Source organism: Melanotaenia boesemani, chromosome 7 (genome assembly GCF_017639745.1).
Source record: "Melanotaenia boesemani isolate fMelBoe1 chromosome 7, fMelBoe1.pri, whole genome shotgun sequence".
In the NCBI taxonomy this organism is placed as follows: Eukaryota; Metazoa; Chordata; class Actinopteri; order Atheriniformes; family Melanotaeniidae; genus Melanotaenia; species Melanotaenia boesemani.
The window spans coordinates 21,043,343-21,062,154 of NC_055688.1; positions in this window are offsets into that span (position 1 = coordinate 21,043,343).

An 18,812-nucleotide genomic window follows, 5' to 3' on the forward strand; every position below is an offset into this window, starting at 1 on the left:
CTGAACACAAGACACAAATATACTTGGTACCACTTTAGGTTCTACATTCTGTTTTAGACACCTGTGAACACACATAAAGATACTTATATATACACACAAACGCTTACCTCTGCTCTAGCCGAAACGCCACTTAGTAAAAAACACTGGAGTCTAAACGAATTCTGAGAAGGTCCAAGCGTCCATGGTACTGAGACTGAAGAATGAAAAGAGTGGGAGTGAGGCCTGGACACAGGGCTTTCTAGGTTTTCAGACAGCTGCCCTGACCACCCGGTACATATAGCAGCGCAAATCCTTTTCAGGTTGAGAGTATGACACGGTACTGCCACATAAATAAGTGCAGGCCCTGCCTGGCAAAGGCTGGGAACGCCATGGGAGTGGTAGGCGGCTCTACGGTGAGGTTTTTTGGGAAGGATTATAGATTGAGACGTACAGCTGGGAGGCTAAAGTTACACTTTTCATTACCACTTCGAGGGGGTCTTGGCTGTCTGGAAGCCAGTGAGATTTGTGAAGACCTCTTTCTCCCCTTGGAATGGTTGCAATTCTACAGGCACATTCTTCACCTGAGGATAATTGTTTTTGATATGGCAAGAACAATTTTGGTGAAACGCACTGGGAAATGCTGTCTTCTATTTTTCTTTTTGTTTTCTATTCTTTTTTTGCAAATGAAAAAAGAAAAAGGAGAGGGTATTGTGAAAAGTCCTCATTCACCAAAAGACCAGAGTAAAGAGAGAGCAGTATGCCCCCTTCTGGCTCTTTTCTTCTCTCCCTCTTTTCTTCTTCTTTTTTCCCTGGCGTCTGGAGATGTGAAGAAATGTCTTTTGATCAGCTCTGACAGAGCCTGGGCCATGTGAAGAGGGTGGCTAGCAGGACTCTGCCAATCCATGCAAGGCAAAAATGTTCCTAATAAGAGAGCAATAAACTAACGAGTGCTGTGTGTCTGACTGATCCACATTCTGGGAAATGCTTGTGCCAGCACACCCAGTGCTTTCTGACGTGTACCCGACTGTCATCAGTCTTTGGACTGTTTGCCAGGTCACTGTATTTCACCTGCACAGTCCCATATGTTCTTACTGTTGCTTTATTTGTCTAGAATTTAGGAACAGCTAAATTAAAAGTAAGGGCATTTCCACCTCTCATTTTACACTACTGCAGTAGTGTTGCAGCAAGTTACTGATTTTCTGAAAATATCTAGAGGTGGAAATGTAAAGTGCATGGTTCTAGGTGGCTCTAGGCGAAACAAATTTGTCTCACCTTTCTTTAACAACATCAACTTGGGTTATTTCCACAACTGACTGCTTCCATTGTATGTGCAAGTTTGAAGTGGTCACATATCAAAGGGCTCTGTCTCAGTAGGGTGGATTCTCTGGTACTCTATACAGCACAACAAGGAGATAGTTACCTCTTACAGCTTTTCAATGCAGGCCAAATAAACACATCACCTCCACTGCAGGGGGAGGAGGACAACAGCACAGCTGCCAACTCCTTCTTTTTATCCCAGCCTGCAGCAGCACTAGCCAAGTCCACAGTGCTGCAGGGCATCCCAGCCATGAACAGGTGCTCTGTTGGTGCAGTTGGGCCTAGTCTTGGGCCTGTCTCTAGGCCGGTGCTAAGAGCTGGATGTGTGAGGCCTGGTGAGGGCAGGCTGGCCAGACTTTAATGGTGTGTTGGTGAGTTCTGGGCTCAGCACTGGTAATTATGGTGGGGAGAAGGCGATTAGGCAGTGCTGAGCAGCCCAACGAGGGGGACGCGCCGACGCCCAGCGGGGAGGGGAGTTCTGCCACAGGAGGGACCAATCAAGTGTGAAGCAGAGCGCAGACCCTGGGCCTTGGTTCAGTGGGAAAAGCTTTGGCCACTGGTTCAGAGCGCCGCAACTTTCACGGATTAGTAGAGACATATTCTGAAGGCTGAAAGGGGGAACACAGCACGGAGGCAGCATCAATGCGTGTGTGCACGCTCACAAACACACAGTCACACAGTCTCTCTCTTTTTCTTTTACCCTTGCCCTCTCATGCACAAAACCCACCAACAGCTGGGAGGAGTGCTACAGCCATTGCCACATTACCATAGCAACGGCATATCTCACATTTGTGCCCAAATGAAGACACTTTGGGCTGAACTGGGATATTTATTCTTCCAGTTAATGGAAGTATTTTATAGTTTTCTCTCTGAGCCTGCAGAATGCTTCCCCCTGACTGAGTTAATGAGCAGCAATTGGAGGTGCTTCATGCAGCAGACAAGCATTTTGCCATTTTGCAAATTACAGGATATCAACACTGCAAATTTAACTTCTGCAGTTATGAATCAAAAAGGTCCATCACATTTGCTAGAAAGACTTGAATTTTTATTTCTTTTTTCATTATCACTTTCCTTGGTCCTGTGTGGAACCTTTTAGATCACATTAAAAGCAGAGAAGTTAGAAAGAAAGAAAGAAAGAAAGAAAGAAAGAAAGAAAGAAAGAAAGAAAGAAAGAAAGAAAGAAAAAAACAAACAAACAAACAAACAAAAAATATTTATTATTTGTTGGATTAATTATTTATTATCTGTTATTTAAATTGTTAATTATATAGGTGGAATGGCCTATATCCCATATTTAATCGGCTTAAAATCATCTTATATCAACATAGTGTAAAACATGACAAATTATATGAAGTTTTTTATGGTTCTTCAGATACACCATCATTTAAAAGAATGCTTCAGAAAACAGAGAAAACAGTTTAATGCTAAAATAAATTTATATACATTTTTTTAATAATTGTGCTACAGGAGCAGTCTGTTCTTCTGTTGTGGGAGATAATCAAAACAATTCAAAACATTTATTAGAAGAATCTTTCTGTAGTAATGATAATTAGTTAAAGTTATATTTTAATTGTATGCAACATATGTTTATGTATGTGACAAGCAGCAAATAAGTTTTCATTCCAAAATGACTGCCTTTGAAACTACTGACATTACAGCAATATCTACTACTCAGTATTTTATTAGAACACTTCTGCCTTGCCAGCATTTAGCACTAATTTGAATTCACTGCATATGGTGCTTTTTTCCTATTGTGTAAATGGGAGGTAGCATAGCAACTTATACATCAGTCTTTTAGTCTCTCCACCAAAGGGGTGCTGCAACTACCTTGCATATGTTTGTTTACATTGAAAGTAGAACTCTTTGCAGCCCACGGACAAAGTGCATTTAGTTGTGATGTTCACCCACAGACTGGAAATAATGCAAATGCTTACACAAAATAAAATCAGTCTTCACTTACATCTTGCTAGCTGAGTTACACATATGCACTGACAGAACCGTAGGATTGGATACGTTCCACTAGCATGCAGCTACCTTCCAAGAAGTAGGAGAGACACAAACTGTGTGAAAGCATTAGGGACTTCTTTGTTTTGTTTTGTGGCAACAAAAGAAACAGGAAAATATGGTAATATTATAACAGTAAATAACTGGTTGTTTGAAAAAAAAATAGTTACAAGATTGCTTAAAATGCTAAACTGGTGCATTGTCTTACAATGTACTTTTTAGTAATATTGAATAACACCTTTGGTGAACAGACTCACATGTATACAATGGGAACAGGAGGAAATAAGGTGTTGGTTTCAAACTACAAATTCTAGTAAAGGAAGTGAAAAAATGGATTCAGAATTAGTGGAGGAGGAACAAATTACTATTGAATGAAAAAGAAAGTTATCATTTTCATTTCCAATGCTAGAGTTTTATTCTGGGACTCCATCTGAATAACTTGGCAAAATTTGCAAATCAAAAAAATCCTTCACAAGGTATTTTAACCCTTCATTTTTTAAGCCTCAGCCTTTTAAGAGAACATGCATGTTTTTGACAGAGCAGATGCATAAAAAAATTAGTAAACCTATGGTTTACATTGGTACACATTTGTACTTGAACCCCCTCCCCTCCTCTTCCCTAATATAAATTCCTCCATATTATGCACCACATCACCTTAGTTTCGTTCAGGTGTGTACCAAGGCCTCAGCTTTGGAGGGACTGTTTTTTCATCATGGCCACTTCACACTCAGCTGTAAATTGCTCCAGTGTGAGCTGAAGGTCATGGCTTAACCCTCAGAGGACTTGGTTTGAATGGCCAGTTTTGATTACTTTTGATTTTATGCTTAAATTTCATCTTTAAAAACACGTTAACCTGCCTTGTTTGGCATAATTTATTTCAGCACAATGTCACCTGTGCTAATTTATAGTTAGTTTGTCATTTTGACCCAATTAATGAAAACACTGGACCTAAAATCACACAAAAAAAGACAAAATCTGATTGGAAAAAGTTGGATTTATTAATGTCAAAACCACAAACATATCTAACAAACCATTTTCATAACTTAAAATTTAAATAAGGTTTTTTTCTTTTTTTAACCAGTAAGTGAGCACTGCAGCTTATAGTACTTGTGAGTTTCTGCTTGCTAGTGCTTTCCGTAGAAAAGCTAATTTTTACTGTTTTTTTCTGCATCAAATGCACATCAAATGTGATGTGATATACATGAAAAAGTGGGCCATATATATATATATATATATATTTTATCATAACTCTGGTTTTACTTAGCCAAACAACACAATTTAAAAACTATAGTTTAAAGTCTGCAGTGTTGACAGAAGTTGAAATGGAAACTCTATGTAGCTGTGTCTTCCTGTTAGGTAATATTAAATCGGATATGTGATCTGGACACACCAGCATGTGCATCGTCTCCAGAGGGTTAAAAAAACCAACAGAAGTTTATCATCCACAAAAGCAGAGATGCAATGCTCAGGCTCCAAAATTTGTGCTGTGTGATACTGCAAGATTTGGTATCAATCCATTACCAAGTAGATAAAGGACTAGAATGATAGATACCATTACTGATACTTTTAAATGCATCAACACAATAACAACAAAGTTACTGCTCATGCCATATTAAAAATACAAATTTTGCATTGCCTGGGCAAGAGAAGCTGATTTTAGGCATGCAGTTGCCAAGTCACAAAAGTGAGCCAAATCCACCAAATAACACTTTATTTGCTTAATTTATGAAGAATCGAACAGTTTTCAAAACCTTACATTTAGAGAATGGACACATGATTCAGCAGTGACGGCTTCGTGCTGTGACAGAGAAGCACTCTAGACAGACACAGACTGCCAGATCGCTCCTACGACTATCCCAAATCAGACACCCACCTCTACTTGACTATGCCTCAAAATCCTTTCCATGAAACCACAATTCTGATCAGTAACAATCGATAGTTCTGGCTGTTTCCAACACATATTGTGAAGCTTAACCTTATGCCAGGAATGTGGACAAGCCTCTTGATTTTTTCATACAGGGAGCTAATATGGCCAGGCACTGACATAGTAAGTTTGAACCAGCCGGTGCATTCACACTGTTAAAAATTTTAAACTTGAAAAATTGGTTGTCAACAGGTACTGAAAAATAGTGGTTCTCAATGGTGAACAGTGGGCAAAAGCTGGATTAATCCTAACACCAGACCACTGTATTACTTATGTTTAAATAAAACAAAAAAAATAAAAAATAAAATGAAACGAAAAAAATAAAAAAAGAAAAAATAACAACAACAAAAAAAAAAAAAGAAAAAAAAAAAAACATGGCCAAACAAAAGAATTAATAAGCTTTATAAAAACAACAAAGCAACACGACTTTGATTCTACTTAAATTGGTATGAACACAGACCGGTTTGCCAGAAAGCATCAAAGTTCAAAACAAAGCTGTTGCCTGAACAAGGTCTGTGTGAAAGCACCTATAAGGCACCATTTATGCTCCCTTATGTATGTAATAGGTTTGTTTCAAGTGTTGTCATACTTCCATGTGTCTTTTACATTGCCATGGTGGACAAAGGTGTCTGTCGCCATATCTGTCTTCTTTCCTAAAGCATAAATGGGCCTTTAGTCTTTATTAGCAATCTGGTACCCCACAAGCAGGTATGTGTCGCCAGTAATCAGCACTCTGAGAACACTTTTTCTTTTACCTCCTATCCAACTCATATTGCAACTTATCTTGAATTTCCTCCCTGCAGGTTGTAACCCCATTTGGAGGTGGAATCCTCTGCCTTCTTCAGGCTGAACCTGAAGCACTTGCTGGCAGGCCCCTCTCCACAGACCTGGCTCCATGGAGGTGTTCCAAGTTTTCTTTTAGGCAATTGTGACTCTTGAACATACTGTTTCTCCACTGAGGTTTCTGAATCTCACATGCTCTAGTGCAGTGGTCCCCAACCCTGGTCCTCAAGGCCCACTATCCTGCAGGTCTTTGATGTCTCCCTGTTGCAGCACACCTGATTCAAATGAATGGCTCATTAGCAGATTTGTGCAGAGCTTGTCACAGAACCATTTAATTTGAATCAGGTGTGTTGCAGCAGGGAGACATCTAAGATCTTCAGGATATTGGGCCTTGAGGACCAGGGTTGGGGACCTCTGCTCTAGTGTATTGCCTAAGACCAGTTTGCACTGAGTCCATTTACATGACAATTAAAATCTGATAATTGGGAGTAATTAGATAATTGTAATAATCAAATCTGACATGTCAACATTGAACTTCAAATGTGATTGATTTGAAAAACTAAGTGTTTACATTTTCCAGTCCATAATCAGATTTCTTTCAGAGTACTGACATTGTGATGTAAAGCTGGGTACATACACTGCAAGAACAGAGAACTTTGTTCTTGTTCTCGTGGTGGCACAAAGGCATAAGTTTGTTTTGGCCCAGTTATTTCATACTTTACAAGACGCTTCGTCTAGAATGGGGTGGGGGGTGTCTATTGTAATGTACAATCTTTACACGTACAATTGGTTATTTCATAATTAACAAGAAACGTCCTCCATGGCAGGGTGCGGTTGTACGCGTGGCAATAACTCTGTCTATATGCCACATGTATATTTTGTCACCGCCTCCGTCAACTGTTCATTAAAACTATTGCGTTAACCATGCCCACTTCAAGAAACAAAAACTCCCGAACCTGGGGCTAGAAGAACAAAACTTGCTGCCTGAGATCAACAACAAATTTCTCTGTTCTCCAAAGTATTTAAGGATCCTAAGACTCAAACTTCTTGTTATTTTCAAGCTATTTGATCTCTGTTGAACATGGTGGCGTCTACAGTCTTAGCATTAGCTGTGCTACTGAGGGAGCTAATAACCCAGATAGTCTCACTGAATCAAAATTAAAACATGATTAGCCAGTGATATTAAAATAATATTGATTTCTGACATTGAAACCACATTGAAAGTGTTCGTTATGATCAGTGTTGAATAGATGTTGAATTTTCAACCATCTTTAGATTTTCAACACTTTCTATTATTATTATCTAAACTATCATTTTCAATTGATTTAATGTTGAACCAATGTTGGTGTTACAATATTTATTCAATTACTATCTAAAAGGCATTTTATATTTTTTTCACAAAACCTTCTCAAACAATTTTTTTTCCATACTAGGATATTTTTTATATTTCTAATTAAGATTTTTTTTTATTTATTTACTTAAGTGCTGCAGTAAAACAAACATCATAAACTTGTCACACATGATCACAGAAGGTAAAATACTTCATGAATATGGTTTTAATTAAGCTATTGCATGTTAGTTTATCTTAAAGGGACATTGTGTAACATTTTCTGTTGTTTATCTAAAATTTATGTCTGCATGTATATACGCAGGGTTTCTGCTACATGTAAACGATCATGCCGCACCGCCACGGCAAAAATAAAAGCCTTCAGAATTCTGATTTTCTTTTTCAGATGTTACAAAAGTAATGTCTCGTAACTGTCTTGCCATTAGTTGTCCAGATGTGTGCACTAATAAGCCTGCAAAACTGACTTGCACATGCTTTACTTTGTTTTATTCTTTAAGGAGGAAAAGACCTTTGCTTTGCGTACAACAAGAGTCTGCCCCTGAGGCCACATTAATAATACTGTGCATAGCAAAGATGAAAAAAGGAAAAAAAAAGGAAATGTTGCACACAAAAACTTTCAGATTTATAAAAGAGTGTGCATGCTTGTCCTATGTCTGTTTCCATTTATAAATCAGAGACAACTCTAAAGCTGGCACATGTGAAGGAGCACCTTGTCCTGCCCTTATGGTGGCTATGAAATGTCAGGTGAACAACCATAATAAATATTCAAGGTAAGCACCGTAACAGTCTGCCATCTTGAAACTATAGCCACTGGAAAGGGACAAATAGTACCGATGCGCAATCCCTGCATGCCAACGCACAGTGATTGAGATGTGGGAGTAGAAGATAAATGATACAAGTTGGAAAATCAGACAAAAAAGCTGGACCATGCATATGCAGTGCCAGCATAGGAGCCATTTTCACCATTGCTAAGAAAGCAAATATATATAAATATATTAGGGTTGTCAAACGATTAAAATTTTTAATCATATTAATCACAGCTTTCAGATGAATTAATCACGATTAATCACCATTTGTGACTATACCTGTAATTTGCCTGTTTTCACTGTATTATATCAACAGAAACATTGTGCCTCTCCACGTCCCACCGTCATAACAGAGAAATAATAGAAGTATGGGGTTGGTCATGCTGCACATGCCTTAATTACATTAAAAATGTTAACGCAATTAATAACATAAATTAATTAACGCCGTTAATGCATTATTTTTTGACAGCACTAATATATATATGTGGAATATAATTTTTTTATCTCTCACATTAGAACCCTAAGACTAACCCTAAGACTAAGACTGCGGGCCCCCATTTTCAACAAGGACTGTTCAATGTGTGCAGCAGCTCTCTGTCCCCTCAGCACCGTCTCATTCCACTGCATTCGCTCTCACCTCTGGGCCAATCAAAAGGCTCATAATTGTGTATAAAAGACACCAAACCAAATGTGTGTACTATAACAAGTATATTTAAACAAAAGCTAAAAAAAAACAACAAAAAAATAAATAAATAAAACAAAAAAAAAAAAAGAAAAAAACAAAAAAAAAAGAAAAGAGGTCCTGCCTTGACATAAAGAGGCATATCTAATTAAGCATATTAGGTTATGCTGTTTATATAAACACTTAAATAATCTGTTAACTTCAGAAATCAGATAATAATCAGCTCATTTACATTATCATCAAAATACAATATCTGTGGATAATCAGAAAAAATGTAATAATAAATTCTGATGCATCTACATGCACTTCAGAAATAGAATATTTGAAAACTACTTGCCTCTATTTTCTAGTCCATTATCAGACAGTGGACAGGGCCTTCTCTATTGCTGCTCCCCAATAGTGGAACAATCTGCCCTTGCACTTTAGAGAGGCCCTTCACTTAAAACTCATCTTAAAAAAATATTTTTATTCTTTGGCTTTCAATCACAATGAGACTTAGTTTCTTTCATCCAACTTATTTGAATTAATTATTGTTATTGTGTGCAATTTTAGTTGTTTTTATGTCCTGTTTTTATCTATTTTATATTTTTGTTTATAGTCATAATTTTGGTTATGTGCAGGACTTTGTTTCAGCTGTGGTTATTTTAAAGTGCATTACAAATAAAGTTGGTATGGTGTGGTATCCCTCTCGCTTCCAACTTTTTATTGGAAGATGTTGAAACAACAGAAGTGGCACCACAACTTCTTCCATGTGCATATGTAAAACATAAAAAAAAACAAATGAGAAAAAAAAAGGGGGGAGGGGGGGGGGGGGGGGGGTGTTCGAACAGTGGCCTTTCTGTGTTAAGTTTGCATGTTCTCCCTGTGTATGCATGGTTTCTTTCCGGGTACACTGGCTTCCTCCCACTGTCCAAAAACATGCATGTTAGGTTACTTGGTCACTCTAAATTCTCTCTAGGAGAATGGTTGTTTGTCTCTCTGTGTTGGCCCTGTGACCTGTCCAGGCTGGACCTGCCCCCCAACCAGCTAGTTGCTGGGATAGGCTCCAGCTTCCCCGCGACCCTGAATTGGACTAAGCGGTACAGAAAATGAATGAATGAATGAATAAATCAGATACATGAGTTTACATGTACAATGACAAGAGAGTACTGGGGAGCAATCTAGGTGTGTTAATCCATTTTCTCATAATCAGATAGCTGCTGTTGTATGATAAAACAGATCAGATTTGGCTCTTTGCATTATCACTTGAATATCTAATCCAGAAATCAGGTTTTGATGTGAATCACACCAGGTTCACATGCACACCAAAAATCGCATTTTTGGTGTGCATGTAAACATGCTCACTGGAAAAATAAGTCATGGGAAATAATTTCTATCCATCCATTTGAAGATGAATATAGTAACATCCTGTGGAACTAAGCAGCGTATTAGAAAAGGATGCATCTTTTTTTTCAGGGCAGAAAAGCAGTAGCAGAACGCTGAAAAGAACTCAGATTCTTTTCAAAAAAACATTCACAGTCATGTCAGTTTTGACAACACAGTTCACATCAAGCTTGCAGCTGGTATGGCGAAAAGCAGAACACTCACCAGTCGCAGTTAGTGTCCAGGGGATCTGCTCCTACCATCACGTTTATCTGTGTTTGCTGTAGCTTAGTCATTTCTGTCTGTTAGATCATAAGAGTTCAACTGAGGTTTGACAGTACTGCTGACAGAACCACTTCTCTGCCATTTTCCAGGTTATTGGCTTTGCACTGACTACCCATGTGATTTGTTGCCTGAGAAGTAACTTCAGTAATGCTAGCACCTTTCTGAAAAGTTCAGAAGGGCTACGGGCAGACATACAAACAAGAAAAAACGAAGGTGCAGTGCTCAGAAAAAACATACAGGTTGCATTTTTTTTTTTTTTTTGACTGCATGCACTACGCTTTTTACTTGGTAGAAACAAGTAAAAGAAGATGCTCCTACTCAGAAGAAAAAGAGAGAAAAAAAGATTTTGATATGACCTCAACACAGTAAAATCAACACAATTGTTGCTGCTCACGACACTGTTCCTATGCCTTTTGATTGGCCATTGAGTGGGACAAACCCATGTGGGCAAAAGATAACTGGCTATTAGTCTGGGAGACATGAAACTATGGTAGGCCATAGCCAACTAAACAAAATCCTTCCTCTGGAATTGAGCAGACTGTCACTGAAAAGTTAGCTTTCTGCATTCACATGAGGAAAAGCAGCTATCAGTGTTTTATGTTTTCTTTTTTCTTCTTCTTCTTCCTTCCTGATACAAATAATTAAATAGTATGACTATACAATAAATATTTTTACAAATACTTTACAAATATAATATTTAGATGTAACCCTCACCATAGATTTCAACATGAGGTGTGTCCAATCCATTGCAGTTTCTTACAGCTTCATTTAGACTTGTCTGTGAAAAGTTACAGAAAAAAACAAAAACAAAAAACCAAACAATATTGGTGCATGCAATTTGCCATTCACAAAGAAACTGACATTAAATTAAGTGAGATACAATATGTCACAAAAGTCCTCGTAGAGTCAGTTTTCAGACAGTAGGAACAAAATGACCTACCCATTAAGGACTGGTAGACTTGTATGTGCAATGATTTTGTCAACTGAGACATCTTTCAGTAACAACACAAAATCTAACAAAATCTTGGATGCTGTTGTTGAAGAATAAATTGTAGGCTTTCATCTTGCATGACAACGCCTTCGATTTCTTTTTTTTTTTTTTTTGTCTATTTTCAACCACTGTTTTGGTTCAGTTTTGTCCTCATTCTGTGAAGAGAATAAACACGTGAATGATTTGTTTCTAGATGGGGCTGGGGTATGAAAGCTGAAGTTCAGCTCTCTTCTGTTTAATGGTTTGTCTTCCCCAGACAGCCCATGTGTTTGTTAGTGTGTGCATATGTGTATGATTTGGGATTCTTTGAGATGAGAATGGTATGCCTGTATCCAGGGGCCTCCCCCACCTCAGTCACCAAACCCATGCTTCCTTTGGATAGTATCATCCTGCAAAGCCCTCTCTCTCTTTCTCTTTTTCTCTTTCTCTCTCTTATGACACACATATTCACACACTTCCTGTCTTTCTCTTGGTTTCTCTCTGTGTTGCTCATCATGCTTCGACTTTGAAGTCACAGCTTTCTCTTTCCCTTTTTTTTGTCAGTCTGGCTTTGATGCACTAACATTCTGTGAATAGTTCCTCTAATGCCTGCTTCCTTGTGCCTTACTCTTCCTACTCTGCCTGTGTAGGAACGGTGAGTCTTTTGCCTTTGAAACAACGTCCATAAATTACAACTTGTCAAGTGTCATTTTCCTTGTTTACAGCCATTTTGGGCTCCCACTCCCCCATGTTTCTCTCTTGTGTTTCACATTTAATTGCACCAATAATGTTGGCGAAGCTCACCAGCTCTGCACATGCAGCTTGTAGCCACTAAGGGGGTGCGGAAACTATTAAAATATTTTCCAGGCTTTACGAGTTTTATGTGTGTAATTTGTGTGGATATATCCCACTGAGTTACCACCAACTAGGAGAACAGAATGAGATTGTGCTGTGGCCTGTGCTACAATAGTGCAAGGGAGTCAGAGAGACTGAAGGAAATAACTGAAGGGTAAGAGGAAGCATTTGAAAAAACGAGAGGGAGGGAGAAAAAAAAAAGACAGAAAGAGGGAGAGTTAAGTCTGTACAGGAAATCTGCTCTAAGTGTTCCTAAAGAGCTTGTGTTTTTCCACCCCTACACAAACAGTGTAATTTATTGCATGTCTGTTGAAGTCAGCAGCCCTTTATAACCTCCCAATAATTTCCCATATGTTCCATATATCACCAGAGAGAGAGAGAGAGAGAAAGAGAGAGAGAGAGAGAGAGAGAGAAGGAGAGACAGAGGGTGAAGAGGAAAATAAAAAAGACTTAGGCAGCAAATATGTTCAAGACTCTACTAACACACACACACATACACAGGAGACCTGTCCAACTGCAGCTGGGACAGTACCCTCATCTTAATCAGCCCTGCACTGGTATATAGATGTATGTGTTATTCCCTGCACATCACTACACCTGTGGGTGGCCTATGAAATATTAAACACTCTTGTTCATGTTGTTTACTTTCATCATTAAGGGAGAGTCCTTGATAATAGAAAACTTCTCTCTTTTGGATAGGCAGCAGGGATTACCTAGCAAGTGTCTGGCACAAATTCTACTCCTCCTGCAAGACCAGTTTGTTCTTGTCAAAACTGATGTGCCACGACAAGGCTGACGAGGGGTAGGAGTTCTAAAATAAGAGGGCTTTGAGTAAGCAGACTTCTAAATCTCCTTCTTAGTTTTAGTGATTGGAGTTTTAACTGTGCTCTCTTGATAGGACTTTGGTAGCGTGTGCCTCAGTTTGCATGTGTCTGCCTAAGTCTTAATTAAACACATCTGTGAATTTGTATTTGAATATATGTGATTTCTTCTAGATTTTATATAAATGCATTTTTGTATTTAATTTTAGCAATACACAAAGAGTGAACCTTACTCTACGCTCTATAATTAAATATCAACAGTATAAACATTTAAATAACTGTTTACAACACTCTGTACTGAATTTAAGCACAAATAAATGTAAATGTGAAAGTATTTTGTTTATATATTTGTATTTAGTTTGTTTTTAACAAAGCAACTGTAAATCCCTTACAATGTAACTTTTATTTCTTGCATTTTAACTTATTTAACTTTAGCTTTTTGTCTTTATTTAACCTATTTTATTTCTTTTAAAAATGTGTTTTAATGATTCTTCTGAACCCCGCTGTAATGCTTTTAATGTTTTATGTAAAGCACTTTGAATGGTCTTGTACATAAAATGTGATATGCAAATAAACTTGACTTGTCCTATGGTAGCAATAAGGTTCAGCCAGACGAAAAACATATGTTAACGTAGTTAATATGTACGCCCCTGCCAATAAAAAGAAAGAACAAGCATGCTTCTAATGCATAACTCAAACACAGTACTAACTTAATTTATAGAAAAGTAAGATTTACTTTACCAGTTACAATTTTAAATAAATAAAAACTCAAAAACACAAAACCGTTACATACAATACAATATGTCCAAATGATCTACTTTTCTTATTTCTTATAACATATTGCAGCGTTACAAACAGAAGCTGGTGGGTTTATTTACTAATACAGCATCCTTGCCTCAGCCATGACATCGTATAGATGTGAACTTCACTCTCAGCAGAAAAAAAAGAAGAAACAGGCAGCCCCCTGTTGGTCTGCGTGATGCAGCCAAGGACAGGATGGGATTGTAGAGGTGGAGGTGGAGGCTGGCTTGTGAAGGGGGCTGGGTTGGGGTGCTAGAGAGCTGATTGATCCCCAGCTGCAGGTGGCCAAGCAAGAGAGGGTTCTGAAACCTGTTCTGACTACTAAGCAAACTGCATACGTGGGCACATACCACAAACAAAACAGTATATATGGAGGTAGCAGACAGTCTACCAATCATCAGATAAGACATATACTGACTTGAGAAAATTGTTTGTAGCATTGGAGTTGTATTCAGTTCTTGATTCTTGCACTGAACCCTTTATAATTTGAGTACATAAAGAAACAGCTATGTGGAGTAGGGCAAGAAAAAGTCCCTCCCATAATACAGCAACTGATTCGATGTCTTCCCCCTTCCTCCAAAAGAAATCTTTACAGTACTCAAAACTACTTCAACAAACAGTTTGGATTTCTTTATTATTTTGATAAATGATGATCTTTAGTTTAGCCTATGATTTATGATGAATAGCAAAGCTCTATTCTATTTGCAAATGCATAATTAAAGGCTCGAAAAATATCCCTTTTCAAATTATAGATGTGATGACATTGTGATTGGAGATTGCGCTTTCAGCTCTACAGGCCAAAGTACAACACCAACATGAATAAGAAACACTGTGGTTGATCATACACATGAGATACATATTCAAGTAACAAAGCCGTTAAAGCGATTTCTTTCCATGTATCCACAAATGAGTGAATCATCAACTTATCCAGTGAGAGCTGCAACTCCCCTGCAACTGCTTATTCATAAAGAAATAGGTTAAGCCTTGATGTTTAAATCACTGGCAGAGTGTAAATCTTCTAAAATCCTTTCATGCTTGTTAAGACAAAAGGGTCTTGTTTGGAAACATGTATTTGAAATCATACTTTGCCATGGAAGATGATACATCTGAATCCCTATAAGGCACAATGTGAGATGGATACTAAGCTGAGGAGAGAAGAGTGGAGAAAAAGAGAGTTAGACAGGAAGAATGAGTATTTTACTTCAAAGTTTGTCTACCCTGAGTGCACTGGCAGCTTTGTAGAGATACAATTTAGCTTAAAATGAGAGAATGATTTGGTTCTGGGGACCCTGGGGATGAAAACTGTCTGGACACAGTTTGCTCTAAAAATCAGATAAATATCTCTACAATGCCAAGCAAACCCAACCTGGCTTCCTTCTTGTTCTATTTGAAGAACAAACATGAGATGATTTGGTAAGGAAAAGAAAAATTATGTAGATCACTTGTGCCCAACGACTTACTGTGTCTATGGGTAAAGCAGTGAAACTGCTGATGTGTTTATCATAAGTACTACCACATCTAAATTCAGCTCTATTGCTGTTCAGCTTCAACAGCTTGTTACTTTAGGGCTGTTCATTGAAGGCCAGGTGGTAAAAGGGAGTTTTACTGCCTCTCCAAAATTGAACAAACAGGCTCTCTTTGCCCTTTCAAACTGTCACACAAGGAAATTATTATCTCGTACATGCAGCAATAAAGAACTGAAATATAAGCAGTGATGAATCCAGCATGTTACAGCTGAGGCTACCAATCTGGCTCATGACTGCTCATAGGAACAGAAAGGAGAGAAAATTGGATCCTGCTTAAAACCCTGGCTGCTCACTAGATACTTGATGAAAGCCATTTCCTCAAAAATTTATATTAATGCCCCCAAAGACTGCATGAAGATGAGGGAAAGATATGTTGCAGTAGCTTGAAATTATTCAGACTGCAACTGTCACTTGCGAGATAAGAGGTTTTCCTATTTCACTCCTCCTTAGGATAGACTCCTGTAACAAACAAAGACACAGAAAAAGGAGGAAATCGTGTCATTGATTAGATGAAATGAGTGAAATGTCAAGGACTTCTCTTCATTGCCAGAAAGGCTTCAAAATACTCCTGTTGAATGAGCTTTCATGAATAGGCTGTAGCATTTGCTCACTACCCTATGCAAACAAGTTTCCAAGTACCACATTGTTTCAAAAGACCGTGTGACACACAAAAAGCAGGCAATGTCTTAGGCACACATGCTATCGTAGACTCTTTCACACCCGGGCTAAACGTTTAGCCACCCTGGCTAATTAACTGCTGTGAAAGGCCGTGCATCAAAGGGAGGCGGAATTTGGAGGCTCTATGACCAACCCTCAGGTCCAGAGGTCAGCCCTCTCCAAGACAGAAGTTAGGACGTCTTGGCCCCAGACCTCTGGATGCTCACCCTTAACCTCTGCTGGCACATATCAAAGCTTCGGCAGCCGAGAGATGCACAGACGTCCCCCAACAATAACAGGAAGACATCAAAGAGCTAGTTGGAAAAAGACGTAAGGAAAAAAAATAAAATAAAATAAAAGCGAGCCAATATCAAATTCCCTCTTTTTTTGCAGATATTCCAAAAGATGAATATAATTAATCTCTCCAAGTTGTCATGGGTCTAAAGGGCCCTTGCTGTGCTGCAGCCTCCTTGGGGCACTTGAGGAGAATTATGTGATTAAACAGACCTGTGAATTCTGGACACAGACAGAGGGAAGAAAGCTTCAGTTCTCTTCATAATGCCCCTAATGAAGTGGCTGGTGGCTCCGTCATCCCTGGCTGGGCCTTGTGCAGCCTGTTCACAATCTGTCTAATGACAGAGCGGGGGCTGCAGAGCGCACCAGTGCTTCCCAATGAGCCACAAAGGGAGATCACAGGCTCCATTGTGGCTAGGCACAGGAGCTTAGCACTCATCAGACCCAATAAACCTGTCTCTAGTCAGGCTAGGACACACCCCTCTGCTGCCAGCCAAGAGCCCCACACAGCACACTCCTTCAGTCATCAGTCGTGCAGTCTGTCATTATGACATGAGGGTGTCGTGGCCTCATCACCCACTCAAATGCAACTTATACTTTTTACTGACAACTATTTATGTGTACATGGTAAAACTGAAACAGAGGCCTTTTTTTCTCTCTTTTCTACTGGTGTTGTGTGCACTGTAGTTGAGGTAATGTATGGGTATGTATCTGCATACATTGGGTGTTTACTTGCCTGCCCTTTTGCCTCCATTTTAAACAGGGCTGCTCCTCTTGGCCTGTGCTGCCTCCTGGAGCTCCTGCCAAACGTATGCAAATGAGCATGCCCACAATGGCACTCACAGCTGCACGCAGTCAGCCAAAGACAGAGGACAAGGCGGCCATGCCTTTCATCCATAACCCCTGATCCCCTTTCAGTGACACATCATGTTCACCCCAAAACTGTTCCCTGCCACAGAAACATGTCGCCTCCCAACCCAGTAGATACCCACTCCCTATAGCTTCTCTCTATACACACAGATGAGCCTTTGGCTAATTCTTATCAGCAGAGTGTCCAGATTTGCTCAACTGTTCATGACTTGCATACCTCCACCCAATCAATAACTGAGACCTTTGTTGGGCCAAAGTCAAAAATTGAATGTGGGGAAAAGTAGCTAACTTGTGTGGGGTTTTTTTTTTTTTTTTTTTTTTTTTTTGCCACAATTTTAAACATTCTTGTGGCTCTAGCCATTTCAGCTAAAATTACTGTGCAGGACAGACGAAGGCAAGGGGAGGGAGGAGGAGGGTTATCCAAAAAGAGTGGGGGTAAAGAACCTGATTGCTTTAATCTCAGTGCTCGCGGCGCACCCCTTTTCATAAAGCTCTTTGGCCGTGTGATTCAGTCCCAGGCCCCAGTGTTCTTCGCCCCACTATTGTTCTCACATGAAAATCAATTCCCTTGAAGACCCTCCTTAATCCCGTTTTTGGCGTCAACAATGGCCACTTGTGCATGGCCCTGATAGACTAAGAGCTAGGATGATGCGGCTGTCTGCTCTGATTCCAGCCCATTCAGGTAATGGCGGCCCGCATCACTTTGTAGTGCCAAGTGCAGGACTCGACAGGAAGACGTTTGCTATCATAATTTCCTGCAGTGCAGAGGCACATGCACCCTACGCACCCACAAGACTTTTAATTAGGGCAGACAACCACAGAGATTAGAGATCAGTCTGTAACAATGACTGTCCCTTTGAACGGGCCTCAGCCTCTGTCCCCACTGAGCCCATATGGTGAGCATAGTGCCATGATCACGCTAATAACGATCACCTCAAAAATAACACTCAGCAGTGGTCTCCACACTGGACCTCATGCTATATATATCTGCACATTTCTCTGTTTATGCACATGTGAACACCAAAAAATGGTCAAAACACAAATGTCATTTAATTTAATTTGTTTTGTTTTTTGTTTTTTTTTCTACCCAGATTTTCAAGAAGAACGGGGCTTCTTCTGAGGTGTTTAAAGGAGTTAATCCGGAGTGGCTGCCATGTTTTTGTTTTTTTTTATTTCAGCAACATTTTCAGATGCTCAGCACATCTATATCTCAAAGACAAAAACAGTCATGTCTTGCCCTGTCAGGTACTAGTTTTTTTACAAGTTCTGATGTCCACTCATCTTTTTATTGGATTCACACATCAAACCGGTGCAGTTTCTGTGATTGCTGAACTCCAGATATAAGCTTTGATGCAGTCCCCCTCTAACTCTCCAAAGACCAACAGGAAAGGCAACAGAGAGCAGCATCATAGCAACGATCCCTCTTAATTACTGTCAGAGTTATATCTAAAAATCCTGATGAGGGATACAAAGGCCTAAGTCTACAGAAGAGATTTCATTACTTGTTCTTCTCCTTACCTTTTCTGTG